A 24,089-nucleotide genomic window follows, 5' to 3' on the forward strand; every position below is an offset into this window, starting at 1 on the left:
TACCTAGTCTGACTGCTTATGTCAAGTCTGGTTGTGTTCGAAGCTGTTTGCTGGACACGAATCTGACAGTGCTCTTTCTCAAGCACAGTAGCACCCATTTGTCTGCCGCTGGCGTTTCGGCAGCCAGCTACTGCACTCACACAGAGCTCGAATGATGCAGGAGAGGTTGAGGTGGGTCAGTAGTGGCTACTTGGGATGTGGAGTTGCCTCCGCTCTCAGAGCTGTCACAGACTACTCCATGCCCCAGCAGCCTTAGAAATTAATTAGCATATTCAAGAATTAAACTTTATTTCTGCAGCAGCTGCATCCGTGAATTTGTGAAAAACAGGATGCAGCTGATACCCGGATAGGGAATCTACCATCCTTCAGAAAGTAGAATCCCCATGGTAGATTTCCTTTAAAAGCCCCTGGGAAAAACTGAAGCAATATGCAGAGCACCATCACAGGAGCACTGGAAGAACTCACATCAGGGGAAAGGCTCCTTTCACACTAGTTTTTCATGCTGAGTTCTGTAAGTTATTTTACATGAAGAACATGCATTGAACTCTGTCCCATTGTATGCAATGGATTTGTTCCTATTTGCGGTTTTGTTTTGTTTTCTTTTTTTTTTTTTTAGGAAAAACGCCCAATATAAGTCTTTGGAGACCCATCAAAAACACATTGCACTCTGAGACTCATGCAAGCTGGGTTTTTTTCAGCAGCTGGTCAATGTCCCCATTTACTTCTATGGGCTCATGCATATAAACATGGGGGCATATTTATCAGGACCTCTGCGCAACGCCAGTGGCTTATTGCTAGCTTTTGCGATTATTTGCCCCGCCAGTGGGGCATGAAGGGGCATGAAGGGGGTGCGCGGCCGACCGAGCAGAGGATAAACTCTGCGCTGCCAGCAGCCCCGATACATCAAGAGGCGGAACTTGCAGCGGCACCACGAGCGCCAGTGTATGATAAATATCCCCAATGGTCTCCATAGCCCTAGCATGAGCCAACGGCCTGAGCCACATAAGACAGACTTGGTCCTATTCCTGTTGCGGCTCAAACTGTCTTTTTGCATTGTAATCAAAGTCGGACTGCAAACAATGATCAATGGGATTATCGATTTAGAAGACATGGCACACACAAAGTTATTCTTTCTTATTTGATTTTAGTGAATATTTCACATAGTGTAGCCTTCACCATAATACATAAAAAAGTAGGGAGATATGAAACAGATCAATGATTATGACGTTTCGGTCATCTCGACCTTTGTCAATTTAGATCTGTTCTGCAATAAAATAAAGAAGTACGAAATAAAATAAGGCTTAAAGGGGTTTCCCATGAATGCAAGTCACTGTATATACTTGAGTTATAGCCAAATTTTAACACACAAAAATAGAATGTTAGTGAGCCACTGACGTCACAGCTCGAGCAACAGCACCGCACAGAGAGCCGGAGCCAGAACATCGGTGGCTAGAAAAGGACCTACCGGGGGGGCAGTGGAAGGTGAGTATACTTTTTTTTTATAGACTCGAGTATAAGCCGAGTTAGGGTTTTTCAGCACATTTATTGTGCTGAAAAACTTGGCTTATACTCGAGCATATACAGTAGGGCCTAACTTGTTGATCAATGCGGGTCTCAGTGAGGAGATCTCCACATATCATGAAAACGAGGGGACCGATGGGGTCCCCCGTACCTCAGTCGGACCCTTTGTTGGTCTGTCAGGTTAATGGAGCAGACAGCCGCGCATGACCGTTCTTCTCCATTAATCTCTATGGAGCTGACAGAGATAGTAAATAGGCAGACAAACGAAAGAAATGTTAATACTGTACACTATACAGGCAGTCCCAAGGTTACATACAAGATAGGTTCCATAGGTTTGATCTTAAGTTGAATTTGTATGTAAGTCGAAACTGTATATTTCATAATTGTAGAAATAGACAAAAAAAAATTTTGCCCCAGTGACAATTGGAGTTTCAAAATTTTTTGCTGTAATGGGAACAGGGATTATCAATAAAACTTCATTGCAGACAACTTGCTGTCTGGGAATAAAGTAAAGCATTCAGAGACCTTCACCAGAGGTCACAGTGGGCAGAGGGGTCCGTCTTTAACTAGGGGTCATCTGTAAGTCCGCTGTTCTTAAGTAGGGGACCGCCTGTATAGGATGTTGCATCTCTATAGAGTGTAGTTATAAAAAGGAATGAGTAATATATAGAGCAACAAAGTAGTACAAGTAGAAAAATATTAGAAGAAGCCCACTAGAGGCGGTCCCCTACTTAAGGACACCTGACTTACAGACGACCCATAATTACAGACAGACCCCTCTGCCCACTGTGACCTCTGGTGAAGCTTTCTGGATACTTTACTTTAGTCCCAGACTGCAATGATCAGCTGTAATGAAGTTTTATTGATAATCCTTGGTCTCATTTCAGCTAAAATTTTGAAAATCCAATTGTCACTGGGGCAAAAAAAATTTTGTATGTAACCCGGGGGGTCTCCCCTTGAGAAAGCCAGTTAGCGAAACACGTGTCGGGGCTGCACAGTGCACACCATTTATCCCGGTATGGTAACGATCTTTAGCACTCACTGAGATTGTTTAGTCTAAAGCTAAGGCTTGTATTCTACTGCTCTATGGTTTAAGTGACTTTATTATGGATCCCATACTGATTTTTCTTCTTCTTGGTATCTTGATTTTCAAGGCATTTTCAAGGCTATGCACTGTTTTTAACTAAATGTTCCCACTGTATAACTACCTCTTCATGTATGTTTGTGATTATTTTTCTGTGAAGAAACTAATTAATAAAATCTATTTAATATTCATAAAAAGTGTTTATGAATGAATTGACGATCTTTATTCTTTGGATTTGACACTTTTCAGGCTTGTCATACTAAGGGGTTGTGACCTTTGGCAAACGGAGTGGCCTTATGGGGAAGGGGTGTGATCAACAGAAAACCGTCTGTGCGCCAAAAATTTGGTGCACAGTTTAGATAAACTAAAAATAAGTTTAACGTAGGAATTGTCAGTCTTAGGCTACATTCACAGTGCCGGGGGAGAGGAGGAGAGGGAGAGCACCGCTTACCCCGACCCTCTCCATAGGATTATATAGCGCGCGGCGCCGTATTCTGTGGAAAGATAGGACATGTCCTATCTTTCTATGGGGTACGGAGCAGTACGGTGGCGCACGTGTGGCCTCCTGTTGGGTGCCGTGAGTCCATAGTGATGTATGGGGGACGTATATAGGCTGTATATACGTTGGCCATATACACGCCCCCCATACGTTCGTGTGAGTATAGCCTAATACTGCACCAGAATTTATTATCATAGTGATAAATCTGGAACAGAAAAAGACTAGTGTTTTTTTTAGCACTAGACTGGCTGAACCTGAGACACATCATTAAATTCCCCCAATGTCTGTGCTTGTTAGGCATCGGGGTCCTAGACCAGTGGTTGCGAACTTTTGACACGGGTGCCAGAAGTGGTACTCAGAGCTCTCTCTGTGGGCACTCTAGAGTTTGCCAGGCAGGACTCAAGGACAGAGCTGGGTTACAATTGGAGCTTCAGATCCGGGCCCAGCGTTTTTTCCTGTTCTGGGGAATCTGGTGGGGAAGCTAAAATGATTTTCTCCAATTTATTTGTACTATATAAGTTTCATCAGGATGCTGATGAGATTGGAAGCTTTGACAAAGAAGGGAACGATAAGTTAAAGCATAAATTGCTGTGACAGGACTTGGCAATGAATAAGTGGGTTTTGGTTAACGTTTGGGCACTTGGTCACTAAAAGGTTTGCCCTGACTGTCCTAGACTAAGATAGAAGGATATATAAAAGCTGCAAGGCTTTCTTGATCTCACTGGACAGAATCCAAACCAATTATTTACATTTCTTTTTTCTTTACAGTTGGTGCATAGAGCCATAACAAAGCGAGTACAGAATCCTCTGATCTCATAAGATTGAATCTGATTCCATTATTGCCACTCAGTATACCACTCATGCCAGTTCCAAAAAAATTTTTACTTTTTACACAACCAAGCTATCCATGTTGCTTTTTATACCTTAGCCACAATGTCCCAAAACAGCACCAACAACCATTTTAAAGAGTAAGGCTACCTGCAAACTATGGAGGAAATTTATCACAAGTGTCTGAGAGCAAAACTGTTAAAGTTGCTTATAGCAACCCATCAGAGCTAAGTTTACATTTACCCACAGAAGTTTATAAAATGAGCTGTGGTCTGAGCAACCAATCTGACCCCAGCTCATTTTATAAACTGTGGGCAAGCCAAACTCTGATTGGTTGCTATGAGCAACAAGAACAATTTTTCCTTAACTATGAGTGCACTTTCACAGGCCGTTGTTGGCGGTCCAACTGTCATTGGCTGGTGAGCACCGCTCATGCCCCGATGGAAATAAAAAAAGACTACCTGGGATTTTTAGTGGGGCCTACAGACAATTATAAGTAAAAGGGAGATAATGAAAAGGGTCTTTATAACTGGGAACTAAATGAAGGGGGGGGGGGCATTATAAGTTAGAAGCTGGGGAAACTGATCCAGGCACACTTGTGCTCTGAATTAAATAATGGGGCTTATTTACTAAGGGTCCCACGGCCGCATTTCTGTTGGGTTTTCCAACGTTTTCAGGGATCGCGACGCTGGGACAGGCATTTAGAAGGGGATTGTGTCACACGTGATTGGATTTTGGTGTATCGGTGCCAGCTTTTAAGCGACAGAAATCGGGGGGGGAGCAGGCCGTCGTATGATCCGACTGATTCAGACAGAGCAGAGCAGAATTTAAGAGTAAAATTGTGTCTTACATACACCGGGAAGAAGATGGTGAACTCCGGGGGACCTGATCAGGGAAGCGATACATGCAGGAAATCGGGCGGACAATCTTTTTGAATCGCGGCAGAGTGCATTCTCGTCGGGCACTCCGGATCGGGGAACTCGCAGGGATGGGTAAAGTAAATGTGAATGTGAATTTTAGGAAATATAGATTTAGGATACAGAATATGGAATATTTCCCTGAACTCTCTGCTTTCTGAGGCAATCTATATAATGGCCCTGTCACCCCATGCAGTAGTAATAAATCAAGTTATTTTTTTAGTATGTGTGCTCTCCATGGAGTGTCTCATGCCCATGCTGACATTGGATGTGAAGAGACAATGGGACACATTTACTAAGAATAGTTCAAACTGCAATAAGTGTGGCTTTCCTGTGTATAATGCAGGGGGGCCAGATTCATGATTTCCGGAGCCCGTTCTTCATGAATCTGGCGCCCGGTGAGCTGGCCCAACAGAGTGTACCCCTTTTTTTCTGGTCTACCTTTAACATGGGGCAAACGACACCCTTCTGTCGGACTTGCATGTTAAATCTGGCACGCGGTCCCACTGAGCACCGGAACGCCCCCTAATTTGTGTCACATGATGACTAGTGCAGCTGCACCACAAAATGGCCATATGCGACACATTTGTTGTGCAGACACTTCTTAAATACTTGTGCAAGCAGTTTGCACTAGAAAGAATGTGCAGAGTCCAAGAGACTCTGGCGCAAAACCCTTAGTAAATGCGCCACAATATTTTTAAAAGGGTATTCTCATTTCAGCAAATTAATGTTATTGTTGGAGGTGCACGGCTCGTTAGTATCAAAGAGTAAGTAGAACTGTGTGTCATAACGAGCTGTGTACCTGTATGACCATGGTCAGATTTCTGTACACTGGAAGTAAAACATAGAAGCTATAAACAAAATGAAAGCAAGCAGAGATCTAGATGAATGAGGAATTGATACACTAAGTATATTGAAAAATTGTATAACTCTTCATTATACAAACAATAATGTTTATTTGATGAAATGGGAATACCCCTTTAAGTGTGAGGTCCTGCTTTGTAGCCGGTGATTGTGCCCCGATGCTGCTCCCATCTTGCTGCAGGCAGTGCTGCCTGAGGCAAGAGGTTCAAACTGCCTCATGGCTGGTGCACCCCTTTTTCCAGGGTTGAATGCTAATTCTTAGTCATTACTAATCCTTACTCTAATACAATTTTATTTATATTTATTTGAGATATTAAAAGACATCTACCACCAGGATGAAAGACTGTATACAAATGAGCCGAGGGGCTCCAGGCTCCATTAACACATATAGAGCCTCATTTGCATACAGTCCTTCATCCTGGTAGTAGATGCCCTTCAAGCAATAATAACCACAGATGTATTTTAACTACAGCTATATGAACAGTTCCAAGTTTTATTTTAGAAACAAAAATAAAATAATATTTTAAACAAATTATTTACACTTTCTCTGCAATATAGAAATATCTGAATTGCTGAACAGCATTCAGCTAATCCCTAAATAGCAAGTATTCACACTTACACAACCAAGATATAAATCCAGACTGCAAAATCCAGACAGCCATCACTATGATGGAATATTTCTGTGGTTAACAGTTATGACTTATGCACCAATGGTGTACATACAGGACGTTATTTGTCCACTTAAAGACAAAGGTTTATCTAAAGGCAAAGGTCTGCCAACACCTTTATTTGCTGACCACACAATTACACTACAGCAACTAAACTGCATTAAAATAGCAACACTCTATAACAGTGATGGCAAACCTTTTAGAGGCCGAGTGCCCAAACTACAACAAAGACCCGCTTATTTATCGCAAAGTGCCAACACAGAAATTTAATTTGTGCTTTATACTCCCTTCTCTGTCACAGTTTTCATTGATACCAGCACTCGGAGGACACCAATAAAGCAGAAAATAGTCCCAGGTAGAGCTGTCACTTTAAAATAGCTCTGTGCACAGCAAGTCCTGGGCTGTCTGGGACTGCAGGAAGATACCTGGAGTCATCTCTGGTGATGGCCTGAGTGCCCACAGAAAGGGCTCCGAGTGCCACCTCTGGCACCAGTGCCATAGGTTAGCCATCACTGCTCTATAAGCATGAAACAAACATAAATTGTGCATACAAAACATTGGTAAAATAACTGGTAGTTAATGAAAATCATTCAAATGTTACAACTATACATGAAAGGTCAATGATTTCTGTCCTTGTGTTAGGTAGCTAAGAATTGAACATGGATGGCAATGCATTCTTCTTGTAAATAATATAATGCAGGCTTTGACTGAAAGTAAAATACTTGAACATAACCATTGGAGCACGTGTCTCTGTTCTCTGAGCATGTACTTTGTCTTATTGCTAATGAGAGATTCACAGAAGGTAATGTAGTAGGTGTTGCCCCTACTTCTAAAGGATTTTGATAATAAAACCAACAATTATACCAAATATGGCCATAAACAAGTGAATGAAATATAACTCTGCATCAATGTGTGATTTTCTGATATACAGTACTTGAAACAGTATTTGCCTGATTTTATCCATTTTGGCTATTAAATCTTATTTAAACGTTTTCAGAAAACCCAATTACTTTTAGTGTTCAAAATATAGTTTTAATAAAGAGGAGATAGTAAACTGTACAACTGCTTACAGCAGGGGTGCACAGCCCACAGGCCCTCTGGTTCTGGCCCCCACCCTGCTGGCTGCAGCGCCCAGTGCCGTGATTTGATAGCTGAGGGCAGGGGGGGGGGGGCTAGCTGGGGGCAGGGGGGACTAGCTGAGGGCAGGAGGGGGAACTAGACCTGGGGGCAAGAGTAGGGAACTAGATCTGGGGGCAGGGGAACTAGATCTGGGGGCAGGGGGGGACTAGACTGGGGGGGGGGCTAGACCTGGTGGGGGGAACTAGATGTGGGTAGGGGGAAACTATTCCTTGGGGAGTTTGCTTTGTGAGACCTGGGGGATTTACTGTGTAAGATGGGGGTAGCAGACATTGAGGGAGCTATCTGAGTGAGAAGAGAGATAAGTGGGCCCCGACCACTGGCACTATGGCAGGGGCCTCTGTTCGGATGGATCGGAGACCCCTGCCAGTGGCTACAATAGTACTCGCTGCGGCCGGAAACAGCAGTAAGTGCGGCGAAGCCGGGTACTTTCCGGCGCATGCCGCACTCAGACCCTAGATTGCGCGGCTGCAGTCATGACATCATTGCGCTGCCGCACTGTTACGTCATCCACGGCCACGCATCTCCAGCGACAGGAGACGGACACAGGATGAGGTGAGTAAAGTTTTTTTTTTTGCTGTTGGCGAAAGGGAGGGGAGAAGGGGGGGCCTTAATAAAATATGGAGGGGAGAAGGGGGGGCCTTAATAAAATATGGAGGGAAAAAGGGGGGGGGGGCTTAATAAAATATGCAGGGGAGGGATGGCAATGTGTATGGGGTGGGGGCCTCCATAAAATATGGAGGCGGGACCATTATAAAATATGGAGGGGCGGGGGAATGGCAGCGTGCATGGAGGGCCTTTATAAAATAAGGAGGGGGGAATGGCAGTGTGTATGGGGAACATTAATAAAATAAGGAAGGGGGAATGGCAGTGTGTATGAGACGGGTGGCCTAATAAAATATGGAGGGCGGGAATGGCAGCTTGAATGGAGGGCCTTAATAAAATATATTTTGGGAGGGTGGATGGCAGTGTGCATGGGGGACCTACATAAAATAAGGAGGGGGGAATGACAGTGTGTATGAGGGGGGGCTAATAAAATATGGAGGGGGGATGGCAGTGTGCATGGGGGGCCTTAATAAAATTTTTGGGGGGAGGGGTGGATGGCACTGTGTATGGGGGGGGGGCTTATTAAAATATGAAGGGCGGTGGGAATGGCAGTGTGTATGAGGGGGCCTTATTAAAATCTGTATGGGGGGCAGTGTGTATGACATTGTTTTATCCAGGTGACATTACACTGAAAGTAAGCCCGGAAAACCAGGGGTAACTCTTATACTATCCCTTACCACAGCCCAGCCACCAGCAGAAAGCCCGGAAAACCAGGTGTAACTCTTATACTATCCCTTACCACAGCCCAGCCACCAGCAGAAATCCCGGGAAACCAGGGGTAACTCTTATACTATCCCTTACCACAGCCCAGCCACCAGCAGAAAGCCCAGGAAACCAGCAGTAACTTTTATACTATCCCTAACCACAGCCTAGCCACCAGCAGAAAGCCTGGGAAACCAATGGTAACTATTATACTATCCCTAACCACAGCCCAGCCACCAGCAGAAAGCCCGGGAAACCAGGGGTAACTCTTACACTATTCCTAGCATTAATGCCCTGAGGTAACGTCACCACTATATCCCCTGTACACAAACCAAGAGCCATGCAGTAGCAGAGAGGGAGAGAGAAAGGGCTTAGCTTATCCTTTATTTCACTGCCCCCGCTAGTGATTAGAAATCCCCTTATCCCAGAATATTAGTAGTAGGTGGGCCCCCAAAATCTATTTCACTGGTGGGCCCCAGGCACCAGTCCGACCCTGGTTACAACGGCAATTAAATTACTTGTAATGAGCCTTTTACAGTGAAGCCAAAATGTTTTGAAGCTAATATATTAGCTGCTATTATAAGCTTTTTATGTGTTTAAGTTTTTTTTAGGACAACTACCCGTATATACTCGAGTATAAGCCGACCCGAGTATAAGCCGAGACCCCTAATTGTAACACAAAAAACTGGAAAAACCTATTGACTCGAGTATAAGCCGAGGGTGGGAAATGCATTGGTCACAGCCTCCCCAGTATATAGCCAGCCCCCTGTTGTATACAGCCAGCCAGCCCCCCGTAGTATACAGCCTGCCAGCCCCCTGTAGTATACAGCCTGCCAGCCCCCTGTTGTATACAGCCTGCCAGCCCCCTGTTGTATACAGCCTGCCAGACCCCCGTTGAATACAGCCTGCCAGACCCCCGTTGAATACAGCCTGCCAGACCCCCGTTGAATACAGCCTGCCAGACCCCCGTTGAATACAGCCTGCCAGCCCTTAAAAATAATAAACTCAGTACTCACCATTCCAACAGCCCGGGCAGCCCCGCTTCCATCTTCATGTCCGCGGCAGGTCCGCGGCAGCTCCGCCTGCAGCGCCTCTTCTCCTTTAGGCCAGAGCTAGGATCGCGATGTCTCACTACGCACGGCCCGGTCGGCACATAACTGTGACATCACAGTTGCTGACATTACAGTTGTGTGCCGGCCGGGTCGTGCGTACGGGGATGTCGCGGTCCTAGCGCCGGCCTGAAGGAGAAGAGGCGCTGCAGACGGAGCTGCCGCGGACCCGCCGCGGACATGAAGATGGAAGCGGAGCTGCCCGGGCCGCCGGAATAGTGAGTATTGAGTTTATTTTTTTTTATATAAGCGAGTATAAGCCGAGTGGGGAATTTTCAGCACAAAAATTGTGCTGAAAAACTCGGCTTATACTCGAGTATATACGGTATATCAAATTTATGTTGATCTTTTTTAAGACTTCTGTGCTTCACCCTGGTATGGTGTTTATCACAATTTCTGACTTCACTTACCAAAATCCTAAAATTTTAATGCCCAACTTCACATTGAATCATGTCTCATGGTGCTATTAAAATTTAATTTTGTTCACTGGGTGATTTATCTATGACCAGAAAAACAGGACTGTGCAGTGGCCGGATTGCAAAGGCTGACCACAATGCAGAGGATATATGATCACATGAAATTAGGTAAAAAACTGGGTATAAGTAAGACTCACTATCCAGGGAATGTAGTATTTCGAAGCTCTAACTTTTATTCATGCATCAGTGGACTACGCGTTTCGGGGGTGGGCTACCCCCTTCATCAGGTCTGTACAATACACACTTAGAAGGGTTCCGATATCAAGAGAAGAGACCGCAGGCTAATGAAAAAGAATTGTATTGCCTTCTCGACAGGGATCTGTCGACATGTTGCTTGCCGGGCGTCTATTGGCGGCGTTTGTGACTGGAGTCCTATAAAGGCACCAGTGTGAAGCCTCTGGATGGGAGTGGCATGATGCTTTTTAATGGTTGTGTTCCGTCACAACCACACTATAGATATATTGATGTTGACCATGGCAGTGATCTTTTCAGCCGGTGCAGCCTTGTGGGTCCCGATTTTGTAGAATTCAAGCCGGGCAGAAGGTTTTTTTTTGGTTAGGAACCCTTTATAAAATGCAGTTCAGGCCCTTCTTCTTGTAAAAATATTGATACTTTTATTTAAAACATGAAAAAAGTAAAAAGGGAGGGTAGTGCGTGTTAATCAAATGGTTATGGAATATCAGCCCTTTACAGATAAAAATAAGGGCACATTCACATGGCACATTCACACATTGCAAATTTGCGGCCGCATGTACGTCCCCATAGACGGCAATAGCAGCACGGCGCAGATACGGTGCCGTACATGTGTGGCACCGATCCAGGCCGCACACCGCAAAAAGATAGAGCATGCTCTATCTTTCGGCGTGTGTGCGGCCGTGCGCCGCTATTCTCTATGGAGGGAGGAGGGGTCACCTCCTCTCCAGCACACGGCGGTATGCCCGCACGGCGTGCATACCGCGCGTGAATGGACCCTAATATGGATACGCGTTTCAGATCTCAACTAGATCCTATCCGTGTGGTCCTATCCATGTGGATGCCAAACAGACTGCCCACTGATGCATGAATAAAAGTTACATTTAACTTTAGCACGTGTCACTTATACCCGTTTTTTTTTTAACCTAATTTCATGTGATTTTCTCATCCGGTATCTCACTGTACAGGTTCCAAGGTGATGCAGCAATCCACTCCACTTCAGTTGTTGCCAGGTAAAGAGCTAACTCCTTTTAGCCTCCTTATCTTGCGAGACTGCACTAGGGGCGCCGCCTGTGTCTTCTTTGTATCTTCGAAAATATATGTTGTGAGCAGTCCATTCTTCCCCACAAAACAGCAGTGCTGAACTGAACTGAACTGTGCACTGTCATTTAAAAACATCATTTTCCTATTTATTTCATTATCTTTATCCAATATCAAAAGGTATTTGATGATTTAATTCCCACTGTATACCTTTGCACTTATTATGCAAACTCTATCCCACTTTATTTCTAACCCATGGAAAAAAGAGAAAGTAAACAATGGTTTCATGTGATACATAGACAATGGGGGTGGATGAATATTTAATATTAAATTCTGAAGTTTTTCCATGATGGTTCTTTATATCCTTAGAATCACATCTCAAGTCAAGTCATTTCACATCCGCAAAGTGAATGGTATCTAGAAGGTATCAGCTACAAAGTAATTGGTCAGCATTGGATATGTTCTAATCTCTGTAAAGTGTATGGAGTATTTAAGAAAGTAGATTTTGAGTGGCTAGTTGGGAACAAGGACTATCCAAAGTCAATGGGGCAGATTTATCAAGCTGTCTAAAAGTCAAAATATTCTTAGTTGCTTGATAAATCTGCCCCAATACTGCAATTTCTTTAGATCATTTCATGTCAAAAAGTGAAAATTCTAATACATTCAACTAGTTTTCCATTTGGAATTCTACTTCTTAAAAATTAAATGATTGGTGTATGTATTTTAAAAGAACTAAAAAAATATCCTTGCATAATTACTGTATTGAATTTTCCATGCATAAATGAATAAAATGGAAAAAAACATTTATAAATGCCTGAACTGATATTTTTTAAGAAAGCTACTAAATGCCCAGCATAACATACACACAGAACATACAAACGCAGAAAAGGGCTCCAAAGGGAAGGGGTTATTGGTATGGCTTATGGGAAGCAGCGGCGTATCAATGGCGACCTGGCCCAGCGATGGACTGTGAGAGGTGGAGAGAATAAATTGTATGTGTGTCAGACATGCATACAATTGATCACAATAGAGGTGCGGGCAGATGCACATCTATACATCGTACCTGCGCACACTAATGACGTCATCAGCAATGCTACCGCCACGTCATACAGTGTGTGAGGCTAAGGTGCACAGATGGACGTGCATCTGTCTACACTTCTGCCAGAGAGAAGAGGAAGCCGTGGGATCGCTGGGTGAGGTGAGTACCGAGTTTATTGTTTTTGTTTCATTAAGGGGACGACTGCTGATAATTCATTAAGGGGTCTCTGCTGATAATTCATTAAGGGGCAACTGCTGACATCTCATTAAGGGGTCTCTGCTAACAAATAATACAGAGAACGTATGCTGACAATTCATTAAGGGGGTGACTGCTGACATTTCATTAAGGGGGTCTCTGCTGACATTGAAATAATGGGGTTCCTGCTGAAATTGCATTAAGGGGGTGTATGCTGACATTCATTAACGGGGTCTCTTCTGACAATTCATTAAGGGGGCCTCTGCTGACATTTCATTAAGGGGACAACTGTTGACATTTCATTAAGGGGGTGTCTTCTCAAATCTCATTAAGGAGGGTATTTGCTGACATTTCATTAAGGGAGCTGTTGTGAGCATATAATTAAGAGGGTCTCTGCTGACATTTCATTAATGAGGGTCTCTGCTGACATTTCGTTAAGGGGGCTGCTGTTAGCATTTCTTTAATAAGAGCTGCTGAAAAAGGGAGACTGCTGGACACTTCATATAAGTTGTACAAGGAGTATGGTTCTATGAGTATAATTCTGTGTACTGTGCAGGACACGGGTGGCAGTGAGAGTTTAGGAACTTGGGGCCCCCAATCCAAAGTTTGCACCAGGGCCCAGTAGAGTCTTGTTGATGGGAAGATTTCAGCAACAAATCTGCCTCATACTAATTTGCCCTTTGTAACCCCTTTCAAACAGAACATAATTTTCTGGTTTAATGTTTAACCAATTAATAAAATAATTTCAAAACAAAAGAATCTTAAGGAATGCAAGAGATCAGCATGTCATTCCATTTTTGAACTTTGAAACTTAGACTTATAAACAACTAGAAAATGAATAACATTTTGTTAATATAAAAACAAATGAAGAACACCTATAGGCTACTGCTGTGGTTTACACTGTCAGCTTAGCCAGGGCCATGAGTTCAATAAGCAAAACTAAAATTAAACTTAAAGGACATCTACCACCAAGATGAAAGACTGTATGCAAATCAGCCTCCGGGCTCCAGGCTCCATTAACACCTATGGAAAACCTCTGGCTCATTTGCATACAGTCCTTCCCCCTGGAGGTAGATGCCTTTTAACTGATTGTAGTGTCGCTATACCATAACTGTGCTGCTTAGCAATGAAGGACATGTGACTGCCCTAGTTAGCTCCTAAACAACAGTGGCAACTTTTTCCATAAAATCAAATTGCAATTGCTAAATGTAAATAATGTAAAATAACTTGCAAGGGAAGTTAATCAGGTATGTACAACACTTACAAAGCTACTACTTTTGCTGTTTACATTAGAAATGTTATAAAATAGTAGAATTTTGCAGTAACAGCAGTACTTCAACCCCTTCATTCTCAGAATACAACCTTTGGTAGCTCAGGGATCATAAATTGCTGGCTTATCCTTATACCATAGATATATACTTCCATATAGGAGAAAAACTCTAGAAAAAATGCATTTCAAATCTAACTTAATTCTACCTATTAGTTGGCTTACATTGCACCAGAAGTCAAGCTGCGGCAGGCCTAGGAAGCAGGGACGTGCGCAAGCTTTAAAGGGACAGTGCGTTGACCTGATAAATAGCCGGCCTCTTCCTTTAACCCCTGCAGGATCTCTGTCCTTATAGCCTTAAGGAAAGCTTCCTATTGTGACTCCTGTGATTATCCGTTGTGACCTGTTTCCGTTCCTGACCTCGATTCTCAGTCTTGACCCTCTGCTCCATCCCCAACTCCGATCCTATGCTGCCTGTCCTGACCTCCTGCCAGACCACGACTCTTGATTCTGCCTGCCGATTCTGTACCTTGCATTGGCCACTACTGGGAGCAAAGTCGTGCCTGTGGAGCGACCTGGTGGTATCCCGCCAAAGCAAGTCCAACCCTCTTTAAGGCAGGCTCTGGTGAAAACACGGTGCCACTTAGAAACCACCCCCAGGTGTCGGCTTAAGTCATCGCTCAAAGTGGTTCAGTGGGTCCACCACCGCCAACCCTGAGAACTCCTTTATATATAAGCGCTCCCGCTAGTAACACAAATGTTGGTACATTTTTTTTGCTTCTTTGTGGAACTATAAGGGAACATCCCTTACTGCTTGATTTCTACATTAATATAAAGTACGATGAGATTATGTATCTCTCTACCTCTACATTGATTCAGAGATTTATTATAATTGCCAGGTTTTGGAGTGGGGATCAGTATTGTTGGTTGGACTGGTTGGGAGCATTTTTTTACCAACTTTACAAAGCATGTTAATATGTTTCTAAGCTGAATAGGCAATTCTCAGTCAACAATAAGAGAAGTTTTTTTCATAAAAACTAGATTGATAACTGAAGCATAAAGTGGTAATGGCAATGCAGTGGTATAAGAGCTCACAAGCTGCATTTCAACTTCTCTGCTGTCATCATCATGTCTATTCAACCTTGTGCTGAACAGATGTCATATGAGCCCGACTGGTTTTTGGGATACGCTGCCTACTAGCTACAGGTATTTGAATAGAGTTGTCACTCGGCACAGTCCTAACAAGCAGTCTGTCTCAGCTTACATTTTTGAATGCAATTGATATCTGTTATAGATAGGAACAGTGGTATTTCTCACTTTTTTGTAAAATGTATTTAGTTTGAATTATATCATGAGCTTTCAGCAGATAACAATAGGCTGTTTAGTAGAAAAACATTCAGATCCCACACTAATAATCTGCAAAAAAATAACGAGAGGTGTATGTATACACAGTGTTTCCCATTTAGTTACTACATATTTGTCTGTATTGGATTTGAAATTCTGTAGAATGGCTTCAGTTGTGACAATTGTGACATATTCTGAAGACGAAAAACTGACAAAACTGTAATGATACATCACCCCCATTAAGGAAGATTTATCAGATCTGCCTGATAGTTGAACTGTTCTACTAACCCATGGCAACCAATCACAGCTTGGCTTTCATTTTCCCACAGCTGTTCATATTATTAAAACTGAGCTCTGATTGGTTGCCATGGAACTTCTGCTCTCAGACACTTCTGTTAAATCTCTCCCATTGTTCCTTTAGTTCTATAGAAAATAATGTGTCTTAGGTTCCATCAATTTCTAGCTGGAAAACACTATGGGACAGATTTACTTACCCGGTCCATTCGCGATCCAGCGGCGCATTCTCTGCGGTGGATTCGGGTCCGGCCGGGATTCACTAAGGTAGTTCCTCCAACGTCCCCTAGTTGGTGCTGCTGTGCTGAAGTCCGCCGAAATGCACTCAAGTTCACCGGCCTATTCCTAGTGAAGGTAAGTGCAAGTTTCGCAACACTTTTTTTTTTTTAAATGCACCGTTTTTTTCCGAATCCGTCGGGTTTTCGTTCGGCCACGCCCCCCAATTTCCGTTGCGTGCATGCCAGCGCCGATGCGCCACAATTCGATCGCGTGCGCCAAAATCCCGGGGCAATTCAGGGGAAATCGGCGCAAATCGGAAATATTCGGGTAACACTTTGGGAAACCGCAAATCGAGCCCTTAGTAAATGACCCCTTATGTCTTATGTTGTGCCAGATTTATCACTGTGAAGATGAATTCTGGTGCAGTTTAAGACTGTCGGTTCCTACTTTAGCCCTACTTTTAGTTGGTCTTAACTGTGCGCTAGAATTTTGGGTCTAAGTCTAAAAGCCTTGATAACTGTGGTGCAAGGCATTTTAGACAGTGTTTTTGGCGCACAACCACCATAATTGTGGCGCAAGTGAGTTTATAAATCCCCCCCCAATGTAGTACCTTGTGTAAAAAGTGTGGTCATAATTTAGGCTGCATTCATACCTCATTTTTCCCTTCATTGTAATCATACCTAATTTTTTCCCTTCATTCTAAGGATACATTCGGATATTTCACGGAAGCTACGTATTCCACTGTATACTCAGTGGATATGTCCTCTGGTATGGCTCCTCCCTCTGAAAGTGGGAGGGGGAGCGAATATCAACAGCAGCCATATCGGAAGCAACCACAGCATGTACTCAGTGAAGGCTGGGGATGGATGCAGCTGTATGGATACCCTTCAATGGCCTACACTGAGCATATAATGCTCCTTCCATGAGGAAGCAGGATGATATAGCACAGAATTTCTGCACTTTTGTATTCATTGTTTCCTGCTATATGTGACTGATATATACTGAGCAGAATGAGGCAAAAAGGCTGCCTTCACATGCCTATATAGGTCTACAGACATGTTTGGCGTGTATGCTAGAGGCTTTTATGGCGTATATGCTGACTGTCTGAAAAATAAGGTGGTCAACATGAACAAATGCCTTGAATAGGTCACAAACAACAGACCTGTGGTCCGTTGTTTGCAGCCTGTGTGTCTTCGGCGTGTGAGGTATGCTAACATGGTGATGACAGTAGAAGAGATTTCCCAAGCCGCAAACAGTCTAGTTAGTACATGTCAAAAGCAACGTGCAGACGATCAAACATGTAGCAAGTAACTTAAACTCTGGTGCAGACAGTCCTCAGGTCATGCACAAAATAGGTTCTGTAGGTTTGTTCTTAAGTTGAATTTGTATGTAAGTTGATAAGTAAGAATTCTCCTCATGGAGACTGCCAATTAAGCCCGCCGTGCATAATGATATATATGGATGCTCCGCTAGGGGATTCTGGGAAAATATGCAAGTACGTTTTCCAAGAATGGATAAAGAAATCCAACCTCTTTTGCAGTCTCGATCCGGTTGGGTCTCTTCAGTACGTTGGTACAGGTATATTTTTTAAGTGTAACTCCTGACAAAAACATTTTTGGTCCCTGTGAAAATGGGATTTTCTCAATTTTGGGTAGTCATGAGAACACTAGAATACTGTTTTGAGCTCTGACCCAAATCTTTCTTTAGTAATACACAACACTCTGATTGGATACTACTGCAGTTAATAGCCCACGAAGGATGCTTATTTGTGGGTGCCAGCCTTGACAATTGTTACATTACCAGAAACCTCATTGTGTAACCTCAGCTTACTTGGAAATGCAAGGTTTGCCTCAAGTTCTGAAGATTTACAAACAATGACCAAAGTCTCCAGCGAAACCCAGACACTATTGAGATTAACGTCAAAGGTATATTGTTTCCTGCTTGGCCCAGTTCCCATATTCAATCTCATAATACATTATCTTTGTAGCTGAAATAGCATAACCCTAAATCAATAGAGGTGATAAATCTGTCTACAAGTAGAAAAACAAATAAAGAAAGAAGAGTTAGATATGTTGTATGTGTATGTGCCTGTGTTATATAGACTATTCCAGAGGAGTGGTGCAGCATGATGTTGTGGATGACAATTATGATAATGATAATAATATGCTATCTACTAGAACAGTGATGGCAAACCTTTTACAGACCAATTGCCCAAACTACAACAAAGACCCGCTTATTTATCGCAAAGTGCCAACACAGAAATTTAATTTGTGATTTATACTCCCTTCTCTGTCACAGTTTTCATTTATACCAGCACTCTTAGGACACCAATAAAGCAGAAAATAGTCCCAGGTCGAGCTGTCACTTTAAAATAGCTCTGTGCACAGCAAGTCCTGGGCTGTGTGGGACTGCAGGAAGATACCTGGAGTCATCTCTGGTGATGGCCTGAGTGCCCACAGAGAGGGCTCTGAGTGCCACCTCTGGCACCAGTGCCATAGGTTATCCATCACTGTACTAGAATATCCCTTTTTTTTATTCAAGCTGACATGTGTTTTCTGGGGGTTTTATTCTGCAGATAATGGGTGGGATTTATTAACACACTTACGCCACAATTCTGGTGGTTTTGCGCCAAAAACACTGTCTAAAATGCCTTTCACCACATTTATCAAGGCTTTTAGACCTTTCTCGACTTGTCCGATTAAGGCAGCGTGGCGTTCAGAAAATGGGCGTGGTCTCGATATAAATGGACGTGGCTTGCGGTAAATTGCCCCATGCGCCCAAAATTCTGGCACACAGTTCAGACCAACTTAAAGTAGGTCTAAAGTAGGACCGGCAGTCTTATACTGCACCAGAATTTATCAAGGTGATAAATCTGGTGCAGCAAAAAAAGTTTTCCATCTAGAGACTGGCGGAACCAGAGACACATTGGGGCTCATTTACTAAGGGTCGCTGTCAGACTGTGTGCCTTTTTTCGGGGATTACATGAATTGCACAGGTATTTAACAAGTGTCTGGGCTGGGATTTTCCTTTTTTGGCGCATTGGCACTGTCTTCCATAAGGCCCCACCTGAGTGGGGAAGCGACACCAGCAAGATATCTGGCGCAAAATCTTAGTGAATCGCGGCACAGTGCATTATTGTCGGACAATGCACTTTCAGTGAACTACAGCGGTCAGATATGTAAATGTGCCCCATTGTCAAATTATTTTTTTGGTGCTTACTCTTCAGAAAATCTGTGCTGAAATGCAAGCAAAATTAGTGTAAAAAAGTCAGCACTTCTACAAAACTATTATCAGAGATATAACTGGAGGAGGTCCAGAGTGTGCTGTCCACCAGCCCAGAAGCCTAAGGGGTCCATAAGGTATCCTATTCTCATATAAGAAGACTGGTACTATTAGCCCCTTCTCCCACTGCGCCATACTGGTATGGCAAAAAGCTGATGCCTGAACTGAACCAGCATTGGGAAGAATGAGGTGTCAGCTGTAACTAACAGTTGACACCCCAGTCAAACACTCACTCCGATCGCAAGAATGCTAATAGCTCCTAATTCAAGGGAACCTGTCAGTAGAAATTGACTTAATATACCACTACCAGTATGTTGTCAATCAGCTGAATAGCTCCTACATCTTGTTTCTTTCATGACCCAGCAGAAAATCAACTATGAAGAGAATTGGAAATTGGATGTATAAAGTTAATTAGGCAGATTGTTTTACTTGCTCCCCCTACCTCACTGTAATTTACTGTAATTGAAGGCCCTGCATCCAGGATGATGTCAAACACAGGGGGGGAGGAGGGGTTCAGAAAGAGAGCTTGACTTCAGTGTAAAACTCTCCGCCTCCCTGACTTTATATAGCCAATTTACATCTCACTTCAAAGTTGGTTTTCTGGATGATAGCATTCTAGGAAAGATGAAAGAAACATTATATAGAAGATATAAAGCTGCTTGATAGCATACTGGTAATAATTTATTAGGCCAATTTCTGAAGGAAATCCACCATCAAGATGAAGCATGATAAACCAAGAACACTTACTCATAGATCCAGACACTGTCGCTGTTACGCTACTCACTGCATAAGTGCTGACAAAGCAAGGGGAGGCACAATAGCTTTAAGTTACACCTCTGACTAGTGTTACACTTGAAAAGCCACCTTTAAAATCAACTTTATGGATTACAATGAGGATGGTTGAACCTTTGAAATAGAGAATGGCTCCCCCAAACTTGATGGGTTTTCCAGTACAAAAAATTTTGTCAAGACTTTCCAATTCTTAGGATAGGTCATCAATATTTGATCATGCAGCCCAATGCCCAGAATTTCCACCAATCAGCTGTTTTAAGAGACTGTACTATTTAACTGAGCATGGTATTGCAGCATGGTAATCCCCACTAATTCTTTGTGACTAGCCCAGTTTTTAACCCATTCAGCATGCTGAGATTGTAACATCTGCAGTAGTTAACTAGTAACAAAATGACCCTGTGTGTCCCTTGCCAATAGGTATTGTTTCAGAATTTAAAATACAGCTCCAACAGCAAACAGAACACATAAATCCCTTTCATTATATAAGTATTTGACTTATAAGAGAGAAATAGTCACAAACAGAGGATTTCCTTTTATGATTATATATATATATATATATATATATATATATATATATATATATATATCCAGTGATATTCTTTTTTTGTATAACTGTATTTTTATTGAAAATTTTTGCATTGTTTTTTGAGAATTCCATAAACAGTTACAGTACTGAACGTTACAGTGCAATATCCCTGATATTCAATGTGGTATCCCCATTTTTTTCAAAGACCCAATAACTTGTGAATTAACATCTGTATTAATCTTTAAAAAGTAACAAATGCAAGGACATCACACAAAATAGATTTATGTGAAAAACACATAAATTGTAATTTTTTGGTGTGTACTGACTGTGCGCTAGATACAAAGCTGAAGTTATGAATTTGCAGGAATGGCAACATAACAATTACACACAAGGCACAACCCATTCAAGAATGTTACAGTATATATTACTAAGAATAAAAGGGTGCAAATATTAATATTTGCTAAGTAACAAAGTGGAAAATAAAGTGATAAGGTTTGACATTGCATTCAGTCTCCATAAAGTATATGATTTAGGCTGCATTCACACACATGTATGGGGGACGTATATATACGGCCGATGTATATACGACCAATATACGTCCCCCATACACTTCTATGGGCTCACGGCGCCCTATGGGAGCGGTATGGTGCACCGTACCGTTTCGTACCCAGGAAAAAGTTAGGACATGTCCTATACAATGGGACAGAATGGGCGACTTTTTTGGCGCATGTGCACTTTTGCACTTTTTTTCCCTTAAGACAATGGGACTTCTGCACTGCACAGACAGAGTGCACCACTTTTTTTTGGTGCACCTTTAACATGTAACACAATTCTGTCTGACTTTGCATGATAAATCTGGCGCACAGTCTGAATGAGCACCGGAACACCCCCTAATTTGTGTCGCATGATGCTTAGTGCAGCTGCGCCACAAAAGGGTCACATGCCACAGAAATGTGGCGCGGACACTTCTTAAATACCTGTGCAAGCAGTTTGCACTAAAAAGAAAGTGCAAAGTCCTACAGAAAACTGGCGTACAGCCCTTAGTAAATGTGCCCCAATCTTTCTTCAAAGTTCGCCACAGTCTAGTCTTCTGCAGTCTACCCTGACTTATCACCTGATTCCAGATGTAAGAACTGCGACTTTTTAAAAAATCTTGGTGCTAATCCACACCTCTCTGCTACAGTGTAGAAAATAGTTTAGAGCTGTTTTAAACTTTTGCTTTAAAAACAGTTGCAAATTCAGTTGCCTACCCGTATCAATAAGGAAAATCCACTAAGGCTGCATTTACATGAACATATGTTTGCCGAGACGGAGAGGAGGAGTGGTGACCCATCGCCTCTCCATAGTGACGCATGGTGCATGGCGCCGTAACACCGGATAGGACATGTCCTATCCTTTCCCCGTGTACGGAGCAGTACAGTACCGCACGTGTGCAGCATCGTATTGCTCCGTGCGCCCATTGCCGTCTATGGGGGGGGGGCGTATGTACGGCGTATACATGTTCCCCAATGATATAAATTTAAGGAAAATTTTACTTAGTTGTTAAAAAAATGCCTTTTTACTGTGTGTAACAAGGTGTTATGTTTCTGTTTAGCAGCGGAAAAGATGAGGGGATATACAGAGTAGTGGAGCAGATGCTGTGGAGAGACCTACTGTCATTGGTAGGTCAATAAGTCGCAGAGCAGTGAAAGTGTAATGTCCATAGATACACAGGGATGGCACCCAGGTGAGATCTGGTGTGCATACAGGCAGCATCACCAAGGGTGCAGAGTATACCCATGTATGTATCCTGTATAGCTACAGCCATGATAGCTCTGCACTGGGAGAAAAACGCATTATAAAGGTTGTTCTTGTACAGCCATAGGAAAACATAAGCTCCCTTACCTTATCTACAACAGGTGTCAGGCTGCAGAATACAGGAGAGACAGAATCAGGACGAGTACATGAAGGATGACAAGTGGCAGGAGAGTGGGCAGTGTGCCCACAGGAGAAGCTCCCTGTCCGGCAGGGACCGTGTGTATGTGCCACTAGAGGATTGAGCAGAGCTCAGAGTCCGGCAGCAGGCGGGGTCACATTATCCCTATGACACAGAATGTATTATGTGGAGCCCCTACTGGTAGAAGGGTAAAGTGCAGGCACCTGTTAGGTATCATCGGAGGGGAACACAGGGTCAGGATATAATGCATATTCATTGCATGGGTGTGATTGCCTCTCCGAAGAGATGACTGTGTATGACAACCAAGGGACACAATGCAAGCGCACTGCTATTCTATGCATACACATCTATTACACATTAGGTGTGGTGAACTGATGAGAAGGGTTACAAATCTGCCAAACACACTGGGGCTCATTTACTAAGGGCTTTACACTGCACTTTTGTCGTACTGTTCACATTCTTCATGGCTAAAACGGCTTGCTCAGGTATTTAAGAAGTGTCTGCGCCACTATGGTGTCGCATGCGACCCTTTTGTGGCGCAGCTGCACTAGCCTCTGTGCAACACAAATTAGGGGGGGGGGGGTGCCGGCAATCATTCGGACGTGTGCAAGATTTAACATGCAAAGCCTGTCGCATGCCAAAAAGTTGGTGAACTCTGTCAGGCCAGTGCAGGGAAGTGACAGATTCAAGATTTCTGGTGTGCGATCTTAGTGAATCGGTCGCACACAGCATTATACACGGGCAGAGCACTTTAAGGCACACATCGGCACACATCTGCGCCGGGGAGAGGAGGAGTGCTGCTCACCCTAGCCCCTCTCCATAGTGATGTACAGCACCACATTCTGGGGAAAGATAGGACACTGATATCTTTTCCCCGCTACGGAACGGTAAGGTGCCCATACTGCTTCCCTCCGGTGCCGTGCACCCATTGCCTTCTATGGGAGACCTATAAACGGTGTGAATGTAGCCTTAGTGAAGTAGCCTTTAAAACTCATACAAGTTTTCAATTAGCAATATTCGCGCCTCGGATAAACCTCATCGGCTACAATACTGCCACTGGCTATATACTACAGGGGGGACTGGCTATATCAGTCCCCAAACTTTTTACATAGGGGGCTGTTAACTGTCCCTCTCAGACCGTTGGAGGGCCGGACTAAAGTTTAAAAATAAATAGCAGTACATGTGACCGCATCCGTAATACACTGCCCCCCCCCCAATTAATAATTTAATATACTGTATCCCTCTCGTGAACTATTTTATAACTCAGTTAATTAATTATTTAATATATTGGGACCCCTCTCTATTAATTATTGAATATGCTGCCCTCCGCCCATTCCATTAATTACCAGACTGCCTCTCATAATTAATTATTTCCTATGCTGCCTCCACCATTAATTATTTCCTATGCTGCCCCCCACCATTAATTATTACATATGCTTCCCCCCACCATTCATTATTACATATGCTGCCCCTCCACCATTAATTATTAGATATGCTTCCCCCCACCATAAATCATTACATATGCTGCCCCTCCACCATTAATAGTTACAT

General features: G+C 43.2%; 1 protein-coding gene and 1 pseudogene across 2 annotated transcripts in view; both read right to left on the reverse strand.

Moving 5' to 3' along the window:
• The window catches only part of CRACDL (CRACD like), a 58,535-nt gene extending 35,862 nt beyond the window's left edge, over positions 1-22,673 (reverse strand). Inside the window, exon 1 of one of the 2 annotated variants that reach the window (XM_072135737.1) lies at positions 22,487-22,673. The gene's annotated coding sequence lies outside the window, so the exon portion shown is untranslated. The remainder of the gene's footprint in view (positions 1-22,486) is intronic. The other variant, XM_072135736.1, reaches the window with a different exon arrangement.
• Positions 22,674-23,529: 856 nt separating this feature from the next.
• LOC140120062 (U4 spliceosomal RNA) lies at positions 23,530-23,607 on the reverse strand (annotated as a pseudogene).
• Between the last annotated feature and the right edge of the window lie 482 nt (positions 23,608-24,089).

Source organism: Engystomops pustulosus, chromosome 2 (genome assembly GCF_040894005.1).
Source record: "Engystomops pustulosus chromosome 2, aEngPut4.maternal, whole genome shotgun sequence".
In the NCBI taxonomy this organism is placed as follows: domain Eukaryota; kingdom Metazoa; phylum Chordata; class Amphibia; order Anura; family Leptodactylidae; genus Engystomops; species Engystomops pustulosus.